This window comes from Lycium barbarum, chromosome 9 (genome assembly GCF_019175385.1).
Source record: "Lycium barbarum isolate Lr01 chromosome 9, ASM1917538v2, whole genome shotgun sequence".
Classification (NCBI taxonomy): Eukaryota; Viridiplantae; Streptophyta; class Magnoliopsida; order Solanales; family Solanaceae; genus Lycium; species Lycium barbarum.
In genome coordinates this window covers 49281754-49300110 of record NC_083345.1, presented here as the reverse complement: position 1 = coordinate 49300110, position 18357 = coordinate 49281754, and positions in this window count along the sequence as shown.

The window sequence follows — 18357 nt, the reverse complement described above, 5'->3', positions numbered from 1 at the left end:
TCCTGGAGCCTGTGGTCCTGAATCTACTCTAGGGGTCTTCTTAGCACCCCCACTGTCTGAGGCTGATCTCTTCATCTTTATCAATCTGTGCTGATCTTTTCATCTTTATCAATCTGTGCTTACCTACAGGAAAAGAGGGTTAGAAATAATCTTTCCTAAACTCTGGATCTATCGCACGATCTAAGATAGAAAGAAAGGTCAATGATTCCTAAATGCCCTGATCCTCCTGTTTATAAGTGTGGCCGACTTCACACCCATAAACAGGACTCTACTAGACACAGTCTGTGGACAATCCCTAGGACGAACTCCTCTGATACCACTTTTGTCACGACCTAAACCTATGGACCGTGACGAGTGCCAACCACTACGGATCAAGCATCCCTAAACTCGTTCTTACTCCATACAAGGTAACCTGGTGGCCCATTTCAACTGATATTCAATCGATACCATCTGCTATAACATTTATACGATAAACTTTACCTCAGAATCTCATAAATCATGCATGTGAATATACATATATATAAGCATACGAACAATGATGGCGACGCAGACCGACTCGGTCATTATTTACACTGTACCCCAAAAGTGAGAAAACAAACAAAGTCGCATGACATCCCCACTATACACAACTGTCTACAGACCTCTATGGAATACAGACTGTAGAAAGGACAGGACAAGGCCCTGCCATACCCATATATGTACATAGCAAGATAGCATACCAAAAGGCTAAAGCTCCGATCCAAACGAAGCTCGCTGGCTGAGACATAGGAGAGGTCCTACAGGTCTGGATCACTCCGCTGGCTACCTGAACCTGCGGACATGAACGCAGCGTCCACAAGAAAGAACTTCAGTATGAACAGTGTACTGAGTATGTAAGGCATGAATAGTAACATAGTAAGAGATACCGAACATGGAAAATAACATAATGAAAAATATAGAGCATAACATGAGATAGGGGAATACCCTGTACATCTGATTGCCTCTTAAGGCGGATGCCATCCATGCTTAGCTTTTCATAAAATCTTTCTTATACATATCTATCATAATAGTGTTGCGGAACGTGCAACTCGATCCATATATATATAATAGTGCCGAGGAACGAACGGCCCGGTCCATTTAACCATATATCCCGCGTCCGGGACGATATCATAATATATCAACTGATCAGGTGGCTATGCGTATATAATGCCTTGCCCTTTCCCCATATATATATATATATATATATATATATATATCATATACATATATAATATAAGTAGCATGCATGAGAGCCCAAATAAAAGCTACGACTCTATCGGAGTGACGTAAGGTCGGAAAACCTCCGATTTATATTATGGAACAATCATGATCGTTATATCTCACCCCGAAGGAACAATTATCATGAGGTGAGATCAACAACAATGAGTAAAATCAAGGAAATCATGAAATATACTCAACGATCTCATGATAGCATTAAAACCATAAACTTTGGAATTTCTAGAAATAGGATCATCATCATCAACATTATCATCATAAAACATACTTATATTTAGCATCATAAGAACTCTAAGAATCATGAATCTCTAGCTTTTGGGAACAAGGACATTATGGAAAACATGTATAGCTTCATAAGAAAGGAATCATGCCTTTAGAAAGAAAGGGTTTAGCCTTAACATACCTGTTCAGCCTCCTAATACCTACGCTTATCCCTCCGAGCTCGTAATTCTACATTCAAAGGAATTCATACTATCATTAGACTTATCGTCGTATATTTGTACTGAGCTTTCGAATTAAACTAATTTATATCCTGCCGAAAATCGGGCAACATCTCCCCTGTTTATATGCCTAACCCGAAATTATAATTGTCACGACCCAGCTAGGGGCCGCGACGGGTACCCGGGGATAACCACCGAGCACCGCTCGTCCTACCACTCATCATGCTCATTAGCTACTTCTTTTATCGATTTTATACTCACATTATAGGAAAGTCATATTTCATTTGTAAACATAAATAGTTTCATAAGCCCTTTTTGGATATCAAAAATAATATATGCAAATATACCATAGTGACTTCATCCGACCACATAACCCACATTGAGTATCTACGAGCCTCTAAGGAAGTACAAACGCATAGACGGGATAGGACCCCGTCGAGCCCAACATATACAAATATACACAAAAGGATAATCAAGCACCTCCGGAACAAAGGAGTGCTTTATATCGGCTATCAGCTCCTACGACTCTGGCTCGAGCTCTCCTCCCTGTCTACCTGTGGGCATGAACACAGCGTCTAAAGAAAACGGACGTCAGTACGAACATTGTACTGAGTATGTAAGGCAAGAATGAATAAACAATGTCATAGAAACACCATGAATCATAAGAAGAGATGTAACCTGCTCGAGTGTTATAAGCAACATACTTTTACATATATCACATTTTACATCATCATAGTATATGTGTTATCACATCCCATATATCATCGCATTCATCATCACACACATCATCACATACTTCATCACGTATATCATCACATCGTACTCCGCATCATTACCGGCGTCCGGGTAATCCTCATATGCCGCCCACTAGTGGTTATCATGCCCGGCCCTCTAGGCTTGGTGTAAACATAGCAGCCCGCCTTAGCGGTGACGTGCCCGGCCATCTAGGCATGGTGGAATCATATGCAGCCCGCATTCGCGGTGACATGCCCGGCCAAATAGGCGCGGTGGAATCATATCATCACAAAATCAATCATAACACATCACTATTACACATCTCATAGCATAACATTATTTTACCATTTCTCGGCGTCTTATACATGTCATCATCGTATTACAACTAGCATTGTTAATCATCTTTTAGACATATCATATATTAGCATTAAGAGCATACATTAAGCTTTAAAGGCAACCACACTATGTCGGGGTGACGTAAGGTCGTGAACCCCCGATTGTATTATGAACCTTTATGAGTATCGTTCCTCGCCTTGAAGGAAATAGAGCATAAGGCGAGTGTTAACAAAGATAACAGCATTAGCATTTAGGAACATCATGCCACAATTTCTTGAATCCCTATACTCTAGCTTATTATCATCACCATCATATTCGTATGTAATTCGATATATTAGAGGACTCATAGGCTTCGTTTTGTAGAGGGATTATACGAGACTTGAAGGATTCATGCCTTTTGAAATAAAAGATAAGCCTCACATACCTTTGACATTTAACTAAGCGATCACTTGCGTGTTCTCCTTTAATGCACACATTCTACCTTCAAGAGAATTTATATCGTCATTAGCTACACGATTATAAGAACAGACTTTTTAAAGCTAGGGAAAATTGGAAAACACTTCCTTTGTTTATACTACTTTTCCCATATTCCATATCAACTCCCAACTCTCACAACAACAATCACAATATAGCAATTAACAATCATCATTTATATACAACGACCATAATCCACCATTTCTCTTCATTTCTCCACATTTATGGTTTTAGCTTACTATCACGTTTTCTCGTATATAATACGTATTTCATGGTATACATTTCATTTATGACGTGCCCACAATCACAACACACCAACATTTATGATTCAATCAAACTACCATCCAAACATGACACTATTCACTCATTCCATTTCCTATGCCGTGCTACTATTCAAGTATCTTAACCTTTCAATACCTTAAACAACGTGGTTTAGTCATGAAACTTACCTTAGATGATGGTTGAACAAGTCTTGAGTGGAGTTTCTCCTCTAGCACCAAAACCCTATCTCCTCTCTTTTGGTTTTCTTTGAGGAAGATGAACTTTACTTGGGTTTCATACACTTTGATTCATGGATTATGTATTGTTGATCTTGGTTTCCCTTTGATTTCTCTTGTAGTTAAAGAGTAGAGAGGGTTCTAGATGTTTCTTGAAGTGTAGAGTGAAAGTAGAATGGAAATGAAATGAAAGAGGCCCTTTATACTTAATTTAAAAATTTGGCCAACCATCTGTATACGGACCAACATACGGTCCGTACTATTTATGCAGACCATATGTACGGCCGTATATTTGTTCCAGTAGCTGGTGGCCTCCTTGGCCAATTATAGTACAATTTATACGGTCCACAAGTTGCGCCGTATAATGCCTAGTGGTTCCGTTTTCATCCTCGTTGTCTCGTTTGATCTCCGATCCTTATGGAACCTTCTTGGCACTTGTTTAACATCTCAATACCAATCTAAGGGACATTATTACTTGTCTCCAAGACATCATTGCACCATCGTAGGCTCATTGCTCGAAATTCTTATCCGATACACCACATATGGTTCACTTTCCTCGGCAACTTTCTTTCCTTGCATCATATGCCTTTGAAATCTCGTTGAGGGTCATCAAATACTATTTCTTACTCATCAAAACATCGCATACTCTATGTCCTTTGTTAGCCTATTCACTGTAGATATACAAGGGATTTTCCAAGGTGTAACAATAGTCCAGCAACCAACAACAATAACAACAATACCAACATCAACCAGAATATTATCAACACCAATAGACTCCATAAAACATCCCACACGAGGTTTTCTAAATTTTTCAACTAACCATAACTATATGTCAGAATACCATAATCAAAGAATTATATTCAATTTAATCTCAAATTAGTCCAAAATCTCCTTTCAAATTCACCTCATGGCCATCAACTTCAATTTAACACTTTATGATTTTTCTCCTATGATCCTTTCCTCTCTAAGACTTGCTAAACCTTTACATCATCTCAATCATGTACATAATAGGTAGAACATACCTTATAGTAGAAGAACTTCACTCTATTCACCCCTTTCCAAAATCAGGTTCATCACCACCTTGAAGAGAAACAACAACAATTATCTTTCATGGATTTTATTTGAGGTTTTGATGTTGGTGTTCTCTCTTAATAATTTAGAAAGGTTATGGAAGATTAAGGAAGGTTATGAAGGATTATCGAAAATTATGGAATGTTATGGAAGTTGATGGAAAGTGATGAAAATTTATAGAACTCTCAAGAAGTGTGGAGGATGAGAGAATGGTGAAATTTTATGAAAATTAATGGGTTAGAGGGGTATTTATAGGTGTTTGTTGGGCCGGGTACTGTAGCACCCGGCAACTGTAGCACGCGGTTACTAGCAGCGTTTTCCTGCTCCGTCCGCCTAACTTGTAACGTCCATAATTCTCTACTCCAATGTCGCATCGATGAGCGGTTTGTTGAGTTGGAAACTAGATTCGACGAACTGCATTTTAGGATTTTGAAACACCTTAAAACTCGTAATATACTAGGAGATATACCCCTTCAAATTTGACTCAAATTCTATCAACTTTTTCCAAATTTTTGACAAACTTATTTTCTTCGATTTGCTTGATCCTGTAACCTTTAAATACTTGTTTAACACTTGTTAAGTGTATTCATTATCCTTATAAGGGTTCCATGACCTCTCCGAGCTTACGTTAGTTTACTTACAACGCAAACGACGCAAAAAATATTTTGAGGTGTAACATTATATTCTGATTGGCTTGTCGCCACATGCGTGATACTAGACTTGATGCTTAGTTTCCGTATCATGATTGTGAAACCGTATCTCTCGTTTATTGGGTATTATCTGGTATAGAGGAAGGATTTGACTTATTCTTGATATTGTGGTATGTGTTCATGTGTGGCATGACTTGTTTTGATATATTCTTATTGGGATTGATATATTCTCACTGTCATTGATATCATTCATGCATTCATACACATATATTTGGACCGGGTTGCACGTTATGCAACATATATTGGATTGGGTTGCACGCCCCAACATATATTTGGATCGGGTTGCACGTTCCGCAACATTTATTGGATCATGTTGCACACTGCAGCAGGTACATGGGCTTCACGGGCCCCTATGGGTCATGACTGTCGAGGCGTGAAGGTATTCTGCCCCGAGCATATTTGTATGGAGATTACATTGGACATTGCATTGCATCGCACATACATTCATTCACACCTCTAATTCCTTGGTTGTTGACTCATTTAAACACTTACCTAGACACTTGATAGATTTGAGGACTAGAGGTCCCGCCTAGGCTGTGACTGTAGACTGCTGCGATCTAGTGTGGTTCACATTATTGTAAGTCTTACGTGGATGTGCTTAGTGATTACTTCATTCTCATATGCTTAGTGATTACTTCATTCTCATACTTCATGGATTCTGACGTGATACTTCTATACTTGCGTTGTTGCTCTTGGACTGTGTTGTGAAACCTTACTTGGACTGTCTTTTGAAATCTTGCCTGGACTTGCTAAATTAGGGAGTAGAAGCTTCACCTAGGCTATGACTATTATTATCGGGGACTTACGATGATTCTGATCACTTGTAATATTGTGGAATGCTTAGTTGCCTACCTGTTATGTCTTTCTTTTATATATGTGAACTAACTGTTATCGGCGTATGATGCCTACTCAGTACGTGTTGTTTGTACTGGTGCTACCATGCTACACTCCTTTTCGAGGTGTAGAGTGTGTGACAGGTTCTATTTCTGATCCTCGAGAGTGTTTCCCAAGATGATGTTGTTGGAGACTTAGGGTAAGCTACTGCCAGATCTGCAGCCCGAGTTTCCATTTTTCGTATACTTGTCATCTATTTCCAAAAAATATTCCTTTTGATGTTATGAGCCTTGTATGGTAACATTAACATAATCTTATTATATATTCAGACCTATGTGTTTATTAGTAGCTCTTGTGCTGACTTAGACCCGATGCCTTGGGTAGAAAATGTTTTTCGCACTTATTCTCTTTTATTGGATGTTGAGATTATTATTATTTACATTGTTCTTCCGCATTTATAGTTTGTATATTGGGTAAGGGAAGGGTTTGCCCACCAGGAGGGATGACGTGGGTGCCCGCACGATCAGTGATTTGGGTTGTGACATTAATTGAAGCTCTTCCCTTTATTTTGTTAGCAGTATCAAATTGTAATAGATTCATATTTGCGTAAAATTGTCAAACTTTGTAGATACACATATAAGAATTTTCTCAGTGAAAATACATGTTCAATCATTCAATAGTTAAACAAGCTAAGCTTCAACTTCTATTACATGAGCTCGAAATTAACCGAAAAAAGTTGAGTAAATCAGTCATTTAAAAGTTTATTTTTAATTTGCTAGGACAGCATTAGTCTATCCAAGCTATCTCTAACATTATGGAGTGTCAGGATAAAAGTATTTGAGAGATATTTCGACTATATTAGTTAGTTAGAATTACGTTTAAATCATGTTAGCACATTTGTTTTAAGATCAATATGTTTGTTAGGAGATCTTTTAGGCTTGTTAGAAGTTTATATGTTAGTCAGGGCAGTTGGTTAGAAGGCCACGGTCGAAACCTTTTTTAACAAAAGGCCACAAGTCTCAAAGTGTTTCCATTTATTTCGTCAGCAAGGTAAGTCCCACAAGCTGCCAATCCTAGCTCGATAGTTTTGAAATATTCCCAACCCCTAACATTTTAATTACTCGAATTAGAAATAAAAAAATTAAATTTTTCCCTTCAAAAGCTCCCAATTTCTCCACTTTTCAAATCTTGTTTTCAGTCAAAATTCAGGCTTTTCATCATGAAATCAATCCCAAAAGACGAAAAGCATCCCTATTTTAGCCATTGTAACTTAAAGATCTCAGAAATCGTTGGAAAGGAGCTCAAATTAGATTCCCCATTGTTGTAAAAACTCAATTTTCTAGTCTCGTCAGCGACATTGGGGTTCGTTTTGGGAGTATAAATTCTTGTTGATACCCAATTTTGACCATCTTGTACCCCACCTATCGATATTGTTTTACTTTAATACTTTTAACATTCTTTTACGTGATCAAAAGCTATTTTACCTTCCACATAATTCATTTTACCGTTCTAATATTATACTTAATTACATATCTCATTTATTATTTTTGTTACCATTGTATGTTACGTAATATCTCATACTTACTCATAATTCGGCAAAGTGTATGCATTGATATTATTGATATTATTATTATTATTATTATTATTATTATTATTATTATTATTATTATTATTATGATTATTATTATTATTATTATTACTATTATTATTATTATTGTTGTTGTTGTTATTGTTATTGTTATTGTTATTGTTATTATTATTATTATTATTATTATTATTATTATTGTTGTTGTTGTTGTTGTTGTTGTTGTTGTTGTTGTTGTTGTTGTTGTTGTTATTCTTATTCTTATTGTTGTCATCTTTATTTTAGATCCGATTATTATTACCATAATAATACAAATCAATTTCCTCATTTTAGTTTTAATTTTGCATAACCATTTATTATTAAATTTTTACACAAATAATATATTATCATTGCATATTCTCAGTATTTTTACATCTATATAATTAGTTTCTAATTTAAATGGCATCTTATTTTACTCAATTTTACATGTCATCCATGTATATTTAATTAATTTAAACTAAATCAATTTCCTCATTTTAGTTTTAATTTTGAATAACCATTTATTATTAAATTTTTACACAAATAATATATTATCATTGTCTATTGTCAGTATTTTTACATCTATATAATTAATTTCTAATTTAAATAGCTTCTTATTTTACTCAATTTTACATGTCATTCATGTATATTTAATTAATTTAAACTAGCATTTTGTATGACATTATTATATATGTGATCACAATTTTTAGTATTATTATTATTACTTCCTCTTTCCCAAAAAAATTATCCTTCTTTCCTTTGTAGTCTGTCCCAAAAAGATTATTCCCTTTCTATGTTTAGAAACAATTTAACTTTATGAGATGATTTACAGCCACACAAATATCTAAGGCTTGTTTTGGACCACACTTTTCAAAAGTCTTTCTTTATTTTTTAAACTCTGTGTCAAGTCAAAAGAGGACAATCTTTTTGGGATGGAGGGAGTACTATTTACATTTGCCAATACTATTTTACATTATTAATATTTATTTTGGTATTATAACAACCCAAGAATTTGTCTAATCATCACAGCATTCTCGCCCCAAATATGTGCATATCAATTATCAGCTAATGTGTTCACTTTCTTTTGAATTTCAAATCTACACCACTTGGAAAAGAATCCATTATATCTCACAAATTCTTTTTTTTTTAATTAAAGCCACCATAAAAGGTGGAAATTTATTAAAATAAGTCAAACTGTACAAGCAAGAAAGAAGGAAAAAGAAAAAAATCTAAGAAAATAGAAATGCTAAAACTATACTAATCCTAATAACACCACCAGAAGAAAACCAATTAGTTCCAAGGCCTTGTCTTGCATCCATTTTTCACATCTACAAGTCTCACAGGTGGAATGGATCAAGAACTCATGAAGTAGAACCTCAAGCTTTTGGTTGTAATAAGCCTCTTCCAGTAGAGTTTTTATAGGACTTGCACAACTTCACCATATAACCAAGCTCACATATCAATAGCATAGACTGTTGAATCCTCTGCATACTGATCCATCAAGATGATTGCTCCTTGTGTAGTGATGCACCTTCTGTGTAGCACTTCTTGTATCCATTGTAGTAGTACTGATCCAGCCTTCAAACTCCAAATCAATCCAATATCGGTCTAATAAACAACCAACTAGATATAGTACATCCTTCAGTAGATTGAACATAACATTAATACCACACACTAGGGCTGTTCAAAACCGATCGCTACCGATAACCCAACCGCAAAATTAGCTTATTGGTATTGGGTTATCGGATTAGCAGGTGGGGAATGGATTTAAATTTTATAATTAACGGCTTATCGGTGCGGGGGACGAATTACATAATTTTCTTATTGGGTAAACCGTTAACCCGTTAAGAATTTATCATATTTTTTATATTTTTACCCCTAAACATATAAAATATCTATGGTAATTATAATTTGTAAACCTTAAGATAAGCCTCAGCAGACCAAGCCCATTTAGTCAATAAGACAGTAAGTGTATTCACTTAATTAATTCTTAGAAAATAACCCTAATTTACCTAAAGGGTAAAGCACAACAACTCAACAACTGCTACTACACAGAAGCAAAAGTACTGTTCTGCTTCTGCAAGGTAAATTTTGAGTTTTTTGTTTCTGCTTATGATCGTAATGGGTTTTTCCCTTCTGATCCTTGGGGTTTCTTCTATTTTGCAGCTTTTAGAATTCTCCCTGGTCAATACTCCATAAAGACACATATTTCCTAGGATTAGCAACTTCAAGTTCACCCCACTGTTCGATTTCATCAAGTACTTGTATTCAAATTTCTTCAACTTAATTGTAAGATCAAATATACTTGATACAACAACATAGTCCAGAAAAGGAAAAATACTGATAAGTTACAATCACAGTTGATTAAGCATCCACAAAATAAAGTAAGATGCCTTTAAGAGAGTTCTTTTAGAGCATAATCCACATTCAGTTTCTAGCACTACCATATTTGAAGCAGTAGTATATGTGAACAAGCAATCTCATATAATTGAACAATTTCTAGAATGAAGTAAAATTGAAGCTTAATAAAATCTAAAACTACAAATCGATTTATTTGACTCAATACATGAACTGCATGGTCTTGTGTGATCAATTTATTTGGCTCAATACATGAACTGCAAGGTCTTGTGTGATCGATTTATTTTTGCAAGAGTTTCATTTGGCTTGACTATCTGTTCATCTATTTCCAGCCCTGTGATGTAAAGGTGTTGCATTATTTGCTCTCTTTCTATTTTTCAGTTTTGCTTCCACTACCATAATGTGTCTGTGTTGTATTTGGATTAACAAATTCTCTATTTTCCTATGCTATGTGTATTTTCCGTTACTATTTGTTGTGTCGATCATATTTTACCTGTTCTAATTTTGGTTGTTTATTGAAATTGTTTTTCTTATCACAGGGACTCAAAGTCTTAAACTCGTAGCATGGCTGAACAAAGTGATAAGGTGATAGGTGAAAGTGAGGCTTCAAATGTAGCAAGTCATGCTGAAATAACTTAGTCAACTAGTGCTAAAAAAAAAGAGAAAAAGGTCTGTTGCTTGGGATCATTTTACAGAAGTTGAAACTTCCGAAGGTACGAAAGCAAAATGTAGCCATTTCTATAAGGTGTACTGTTTTAAGTCAAGAGACGGTACGTCGACTCTTCTTGGTCATTTGTTGACATGTCCTAAACTTCCTACTCCTGTTGATAAAAAAACAATCAACCATAGGCTTTAAATCTATTCCGGGGGGTAGTCAAGGTGACGTAGCTGTTGTCTCTTGGAAATTTGACCAAGAAGAGTGTAGGAAGGCTTTATGTTGTATGGTAATAGTTGATGAGCTTCCTTTTAGATTTGTCGAAAAAGAAGGTTTTAAAGAATTTATGAAAATGGCGCAACCTCATTTTTGGATCCCTTCCTGTAGTACTCTAACTAGGGACTGTTTTAATCTGTTTAATGAAGAAAAGCAAAAGTTGAGGAGGTATTTTATAGAAACAAAACAGAGAATTTGTATTACCACTGACACATGGACTTCTATACAAAGAATCAATTACATGTGTATCACTGCCCATTGGATCGATAGTGATTGGAACATGCGTAAGAAAATACTTAGTTTTTGTCCTATTATTAGCCATAAAGGTGAAGATATGGCAAATGGTATTAGTAGGTGCTTACGTGAGTGGAGGATAAATAAGATCTTTACTGTCACAGTTGATAATGCAAGCTCAAATGATGTGACAGTAAAAGAATTGTCTAAGCAATTAACAAAAATGGAAACTAATTTGATGAACGGTAATCATCTTCATGTGAGGTGTATGGCTCATATCATGAATCTTGTCGTCCAGGATGGTTTAAAAGAATGCTCTTTGTCTATTGAACATGTTAGACATGCAGTTAGATATGTTAGGCAGTCTCCTGCGAGGTTGAAAAGATTTCAAGAAAGTTGTGACGATGAACAACTCAGTTGTAAAAAATCTTTATGTTTAGATGTTCCAACTAGGTGGAGTTCCACCTATCTGATGTTGAATAGGGCTGTTGAATTTGAGAATGCATTTTCAAATTATGCTTCCTGTGAAATTGGCCTGAGACATTATCTTGAAAATTCTTATGTTGAAATTGGAATCACTGCCGGTGAACTTTTGAGTAGTGATTGGGTCCATGTGAAAAGAATTACAAGATTTCTTGAGATCTTTTATCTTCTTACTTTGAAAATATCTGGATCACGTTATGTTACGTCAAATATTCATTTTCTTGAAATTTGTGTGGTTGCTGTTTATTTGAATCAATTGATGGTAAGCGAAGACACTGGTTTAAGCGATATGGCAAAAAAGATGAAAGAAAAATTTAATAGATGAAAGAAAATTTTAATAAGTATTGGGGAGATCCAGCAAAAATAAACAAGATAATTTTCATTTCATGTATTTTGGATCCTCGTTACAAGCTTGAATCAGTTAGCTATGCACTTGTAAAGATGTTTGGGGGAAAAGGGTCATCTATACAAGAAGAAGTAAAGAAGTACATGACTTCATTATTTAGCGAGTATGTAAAATCCAGCTCAAAAGGCAGCATGCTTGTTGAATCTTCACCTTGCTCTTCACTGGACACTTCTACTTTCGGGCTTTCTAGCAGTCAAGTAAGTACCCAAAGTACAGGACTTTTAGAATCACTCATGAAACATCTAAAGAACTATAAAACAGCGAGTGGAGGTGTGGATGCTAGAACAGAGTTAGATAAATATTTTGGTGAAGAAACTGAGTATGACAGTAAAGAATTTAACATCCTAGACTGGTGGAAAATGAACTCAGCTAGATTTCCTATTCTTGCTGAGATGGCTCGTGATGTATTAGCTGTGCCAGTTTCAAGTGTGGCATCTGAATCTGCGTTTAGTACCGGAGGACGTCTTCTTGATTCATTTAGGATTTCATTGACTCCTAAATTAGTGCAAGCTCTAGTGTGTCTTCAAGATTGGCTTCGAAGTGAAAAATTAAAACAACTTGTTAGTGTTGAGGAAGATCTTGATAATCTCGAGCAGCTTGAACAAGGTAATAATATTTTTTATTATATTTGTTGTATATTATTGTTGTAAATGGTTTATACTTATTACATGACTCATTATGATAATTTTCTCTTTAGATTTAGCCAGCGCTGGGAAAGACCCTACTGTAGTTGACATAGAGTACAAGGTGGCTTTCATAAGGTTCTGTTATCTTCTCGTTGTTTGTTTGAATGCACTTAAAATTTTACATATTAACAATTCTGTTTTTTATTGTAGGATACTTGCTGGTTGCTGCAATAGAAAAAGCACCAGCAGTTGTGTGAAAGAAGTTGTGCAAGGAAAAGCAAATATGCTATTGGATTATATTGTGCAAAGTAGACTAATTAGATGTGAAAAAGAACTGATTATTTTTAACACAACTGATTAGTGATCTATTTGAGTGGCATAATATAGTACTTTATATTTTATGTTGTTTAATTGAATTTTGGTTCTTGTTAGTTCTTCCAACAATGTGATGCTCTACTGAGAATCTGATATTATACTAACTCTATATTCTAAATTGTGCTCACTTTGTTGACAGGTATTTTTACTTTGCTTGTTAGCTGATGCAACATCACTTGGTTCTGCACTGTTTGTTTTGTTCTGTGCATAAAGAATTTCCCTTTGAACAGACCTTTAGCACTTGCACTCACTGTGAGTTTCAATGGAGTTAGTGCAGCTTTATGCAACTTTGCTGCAATTTCTACAACTAGCAAGTTCCCACATAGGCACCAATTAATGCATTTGTGCTATATATATCAGAAGAGAACTATCTTCCAGCATCCAACTACATGGGCTAGAAGCACATCTGTGAAAACTTCTCAAATGTGGCTTTCATTTTTGCACTTTCAATGAGCAACTATAGGCAATCCATAAAACAGAGTGAGAATGTGTTGGGTCATTATTTTTAGCGTTGGATCTTCTTTCACTTCTTTCATTTTCTCTTATATTTAGCCGATACATCGCCCGATAACCATCCGATAATTGTTAATCCGATACCGAATCAACCGATATCTTATAGGTTGGCTAGCAGATTAGTACTTTTAAAAGCCGATAACCGTTAAGCAAAATAATCCGTCTGATCCACCCGATAAGCAGCCTTACTACACGCTGAAGACTGCACTATATTCTAGTTTATTCCCTCCCTAAGTTAAAAACTGCTCCTCTGTTCTTATTCTAATGTTTGGAGTTTGAGTTTTTCCATGTTGATTATCATGTTAATGATACTTCCTGAAAATTATGAAACTGCATGGTATCTCACAAATTCTTATTGTTTGTTTAGCAAATATTTCCCTTCCTTGTATAAAAAAAAATTCACTCGCCAGTGAAATGAACTTTGCTCCCAACGTCCCTTTTTCCCTCTCTTATACATATATAACTCACGCCTCTAGCCATGGAGGGGAGGAGAATTTTTCGCTGCTCTCTTTCTCCAGTTTTCTCCACCTTTAACGTCACCCTCGAGCACCATCACAACCACACAACTCACGCATGTAAACTGGTGGTCGACCATTAGCACCATAACACCATGTAAAATCAACTGTAGCACACCCAAAAAGCAAGCAGCAATGAAAGGGACAGAGGAACGGAACTCATAACACGATAGCGAGGTCGAAACACAGTATCGGCATCCCTTTTGTCAGCCTTTACCCATTAATTTCACCACGTAAACGCCATCTTTTCAAACACCATGTGAGAGCCATCGAGTTCCACTATAGCACCACGATGTTGCTGCTCGAGGTTTCCGTCCAGTAACTTCGGTCGTCGTCGGGGTCTCCGGCATAAAGGGATGGGTTGGAGCGACGAGGAATTTAACCTGAAAGCCCAGTAAAGCCTTGGACTGAAACCTCCACCATCGCTTGATCTCTTCGGCGTTATCTCATTGAAAAATTTATTCAGCTACTATCGTTTCCTCTATTTTTGCCTTGCCTCATTTACTTAAAAATATGGTATTGTTATGCTATGAAGTTTTAGTTTTGTTTACGTAATGCAGTAGCCGTTCGAAAGTCTATTTCCCTCGTGAATAAAATTCAAGTTTCATCTAGATAAATAATAAGTAATCTGACATTTCCCTATTGGAGAAATAGTAGGCAAATTTAGGAGAAAAAGAAATGTGATGTGCTAATAATGATGATAGCTTATACATGTGCTTTAGAGTTTGCTACGTCTGTTAAAGTAATAGATGTACCTGAATATATATGCTAGGTGTTAATCTTCATTTTTGTACCTATACGTAAATATGCACAATAAATAAACATGTTAAGATTGCAAAGTTTGTTGATCTCACTGTTCACTACCAAGTTTCGGATGAATGTTGGCCAAGATAATCTGCCTTAGCGTTAGCATTTTAAAATCATACATGCTTACTATAAGTGAGAACATTTGGTACTTATTTCAAAAGGAACTCTGTCTTGGAACATGTTCTTGACCTATTCAATGGAGTTAGTTATAGATAAAGAATAGACATACTCTCAACTCTTTAAATATTCTTTACATGTACATCATAATGGAATGACATAGCTTGGCGTTCAATCACGACGAGTGGAGGAGTCAACGCGTGATGCAGAGCTCAAGTGGAGTCGTCACCCCCAAGTGGGGCCCCAGGTACGTCGGGAAATGAGGAAAAAGGCGGACTGTAACTTCATCATCTTGTATGAAGCGCACAAATAGCTTTATTAAAAAGAGGTAAAGTAACTCATTACTCCCTCCTTTCTAATTTCACGTGTCACTCTTTTTAAAAAGACTTGACAACTTTTACTACTACGCTAAATTGTGACTTGCTTTTCTTACAATCTAAACATCAATTTTTTTTAAGCTATACACGGCTTTCTTAAATGCTTAAATATTTTATTTAGTGCTCTTGGACATTTTTTAAGAATTCTTTTCGTCTCATTTTAAGGCGTTTAAGAGAGTTGATCATACTAAAATATAATAGAGGGGAGTAACATCGCATTGGACCCATTCTCAACCTTGTCATGTACTGAACCCACATACTTCTCTTACTCTTAGCTTTAAATTTATATATTGTTAATTTATTGTTTATTTCGGTCCTTTACATTGAATTCGCCACCAAATTTAAAGTGGCACACATTTTACTAATAATTTCTTTTCTTTTGCGAGATGTTAAAATTTATGGGAACTGGCTAAAATGCACTGTGTGAAAACAAAGAATAATTAAAGGATGGATTTTCTGATACATGACGTTTGGAGGCTTACTGCTCATAGACTCTTGACTCAGCATTCTGAATATTTTCTGGTATTATTTATCGGAGAAGGGCCAAAAATACCCTTGAACTATTAGAATTGGTGCAAAAATACCCCCCATCCACCTTTGAGCCCCAAATACCCCTGCCATCCACCTATGGGGTCTAATATACTCTTATTTCTAACAACCCCATGTTGACACCCAATTTTGTCCATCCTTTCATCCAATTTACATCGTTAAGCTTCTATTTTATTAGATTATTAATTATATTTTTTTATCACAACTTGTAGTCAAATTTCTTGATGATCTCTATTACTACTATTACTTTTATTATTACTACTACTACTACTACTATATTATAATAATAATAATAATAATAATAATAATAATCTTGAACTTGGACGGATTTTTCAAATAGATTCGGGTCCAAAATTCTGTCATTTTGTTCTTGGCATATTAGATGAAAAAAGGAAAGCTTCGATTTCGCAATTAAGGCGGATATTAGCTATGATTTTTATGATTACTAGTAAGAAATTAAGGTGAATGAATTAAGGAAAGAAAGTGGAATTGAAAAGAGAACAGAAGAGAAAATCAAACTAGAATAAATGAAAGAATATAAAAGGCACAAAGAAAGGGACTTTGTAGCCGTCGAATTTCGATGAGAATCGGGGAATGTTTGATTTTAAGGAAATTTAGAGATGACGGGGTCTTATGAATTTTGAGTAAATAACAATGAGTTATGGATATTTGGTTTTGGGGGTAACCTGATGCCTTTGGGGATTTTTAGTTGGAAAGGGATTATGGGTTGGGTAGAAACTTTAGAAAATGGGTGAAAAAATTTATTTGGTTTATTTGGGGAATATAGTAATTTCAAATAGATTTTCTCGACTTTCATAATGATAATGAAAGTAGAGGGACAAAATATTTTGGTAAATAGTTTTATCACTTGTAATAGTAAAGTAATCATAGAAACATAACAACAACTATAAGTGTGACACTAATACAAAAAATATGTTTAAATTAATATTTATAGAGAATACAAATAGGATTAACACTGCAATTAAGCCAGAAGGAGAATAAATGCATGAGTGATTTTTTTTTCTAGTAAAATGAAAAGGAAGTAGTAATAATAATAATAATAATAACAACAATAATAATAATAATAGAGATCATCAAGAAATTTAACTATAGGTTGTGATAAAAAAATATAAATAATATTCTAATAAAATAGAAGCTCAACAATGTAAATTGGACGAAAGGATGGACAAAATTGGGCGTCAACATGAGACTGTTAGAAATAAGAGTATATTAGACCCCATAGGTGGATGTCAGCGGTAATTGGGGGCTCAAAGGTGAATGACAGGGGTATTTGAGGGCTCAAAGGTGGATGAAGGGTATTTTTGCACAAATTCTAATAGTTCGAGGGTATTTTAGGCCCTTTTCCCGATTATTTATTAAGTTGACATTTCGCAAAAGAGGTCAGTCTCCTAATTTTTTCAACTTTTACTTCCTTTTATACGTAGTTGAGTGGGAAGATTAGCCTATTCATTTTAGTTATATATTTATGTCACTCGAATGCTTTAAGCATTTTGCTTGGAAGCGATCAAGTTAGTTCTCCTGTCCTTCACTCTTTTGATTTTTTTCTTCTGGCTTATTGTTCTTTATTGGTTTGTATTATTCGAATACTTTAAGAATTTTGTTGTAAGCAATCAGGTCAGCCGCCTATCCTTTTTTTTTTTATTTTTTTTATTTTTTATTGTTAATGCTTCACATTTTGTTTCTCTGTCTGGTGGCTGAGTGTTACACCTCGGAAAATTTTCCGTGAGCATACAATGAATATACCAACGAAGAGTATGAGTGTACGATGTTTTACTAAGAAGGGAATGACTACCCATGAGTTTTGAAAACGCGAAGGTTGCAGATTTGCATTTTGGCCAGTGGTCGTAAAACAGAATACGACCCGTAAAGTGATTTCCGGACCGTAAAGTGCCATCGTCTTCCAACTGTCAAAACTTCAACTTTCTTCCAAATGTCGAAATGGTTAAATATGACTCAGAATACAGACCGTAAATCGAAATACGGCCCGTAAACTGTGACCATAAACCACCATGACCTACAGCAAACCTTTCTGTTTCTGATATGCTTAAATACGGTCGTAAAGGACGGACCGTAAACCAGAATACGGCCCGT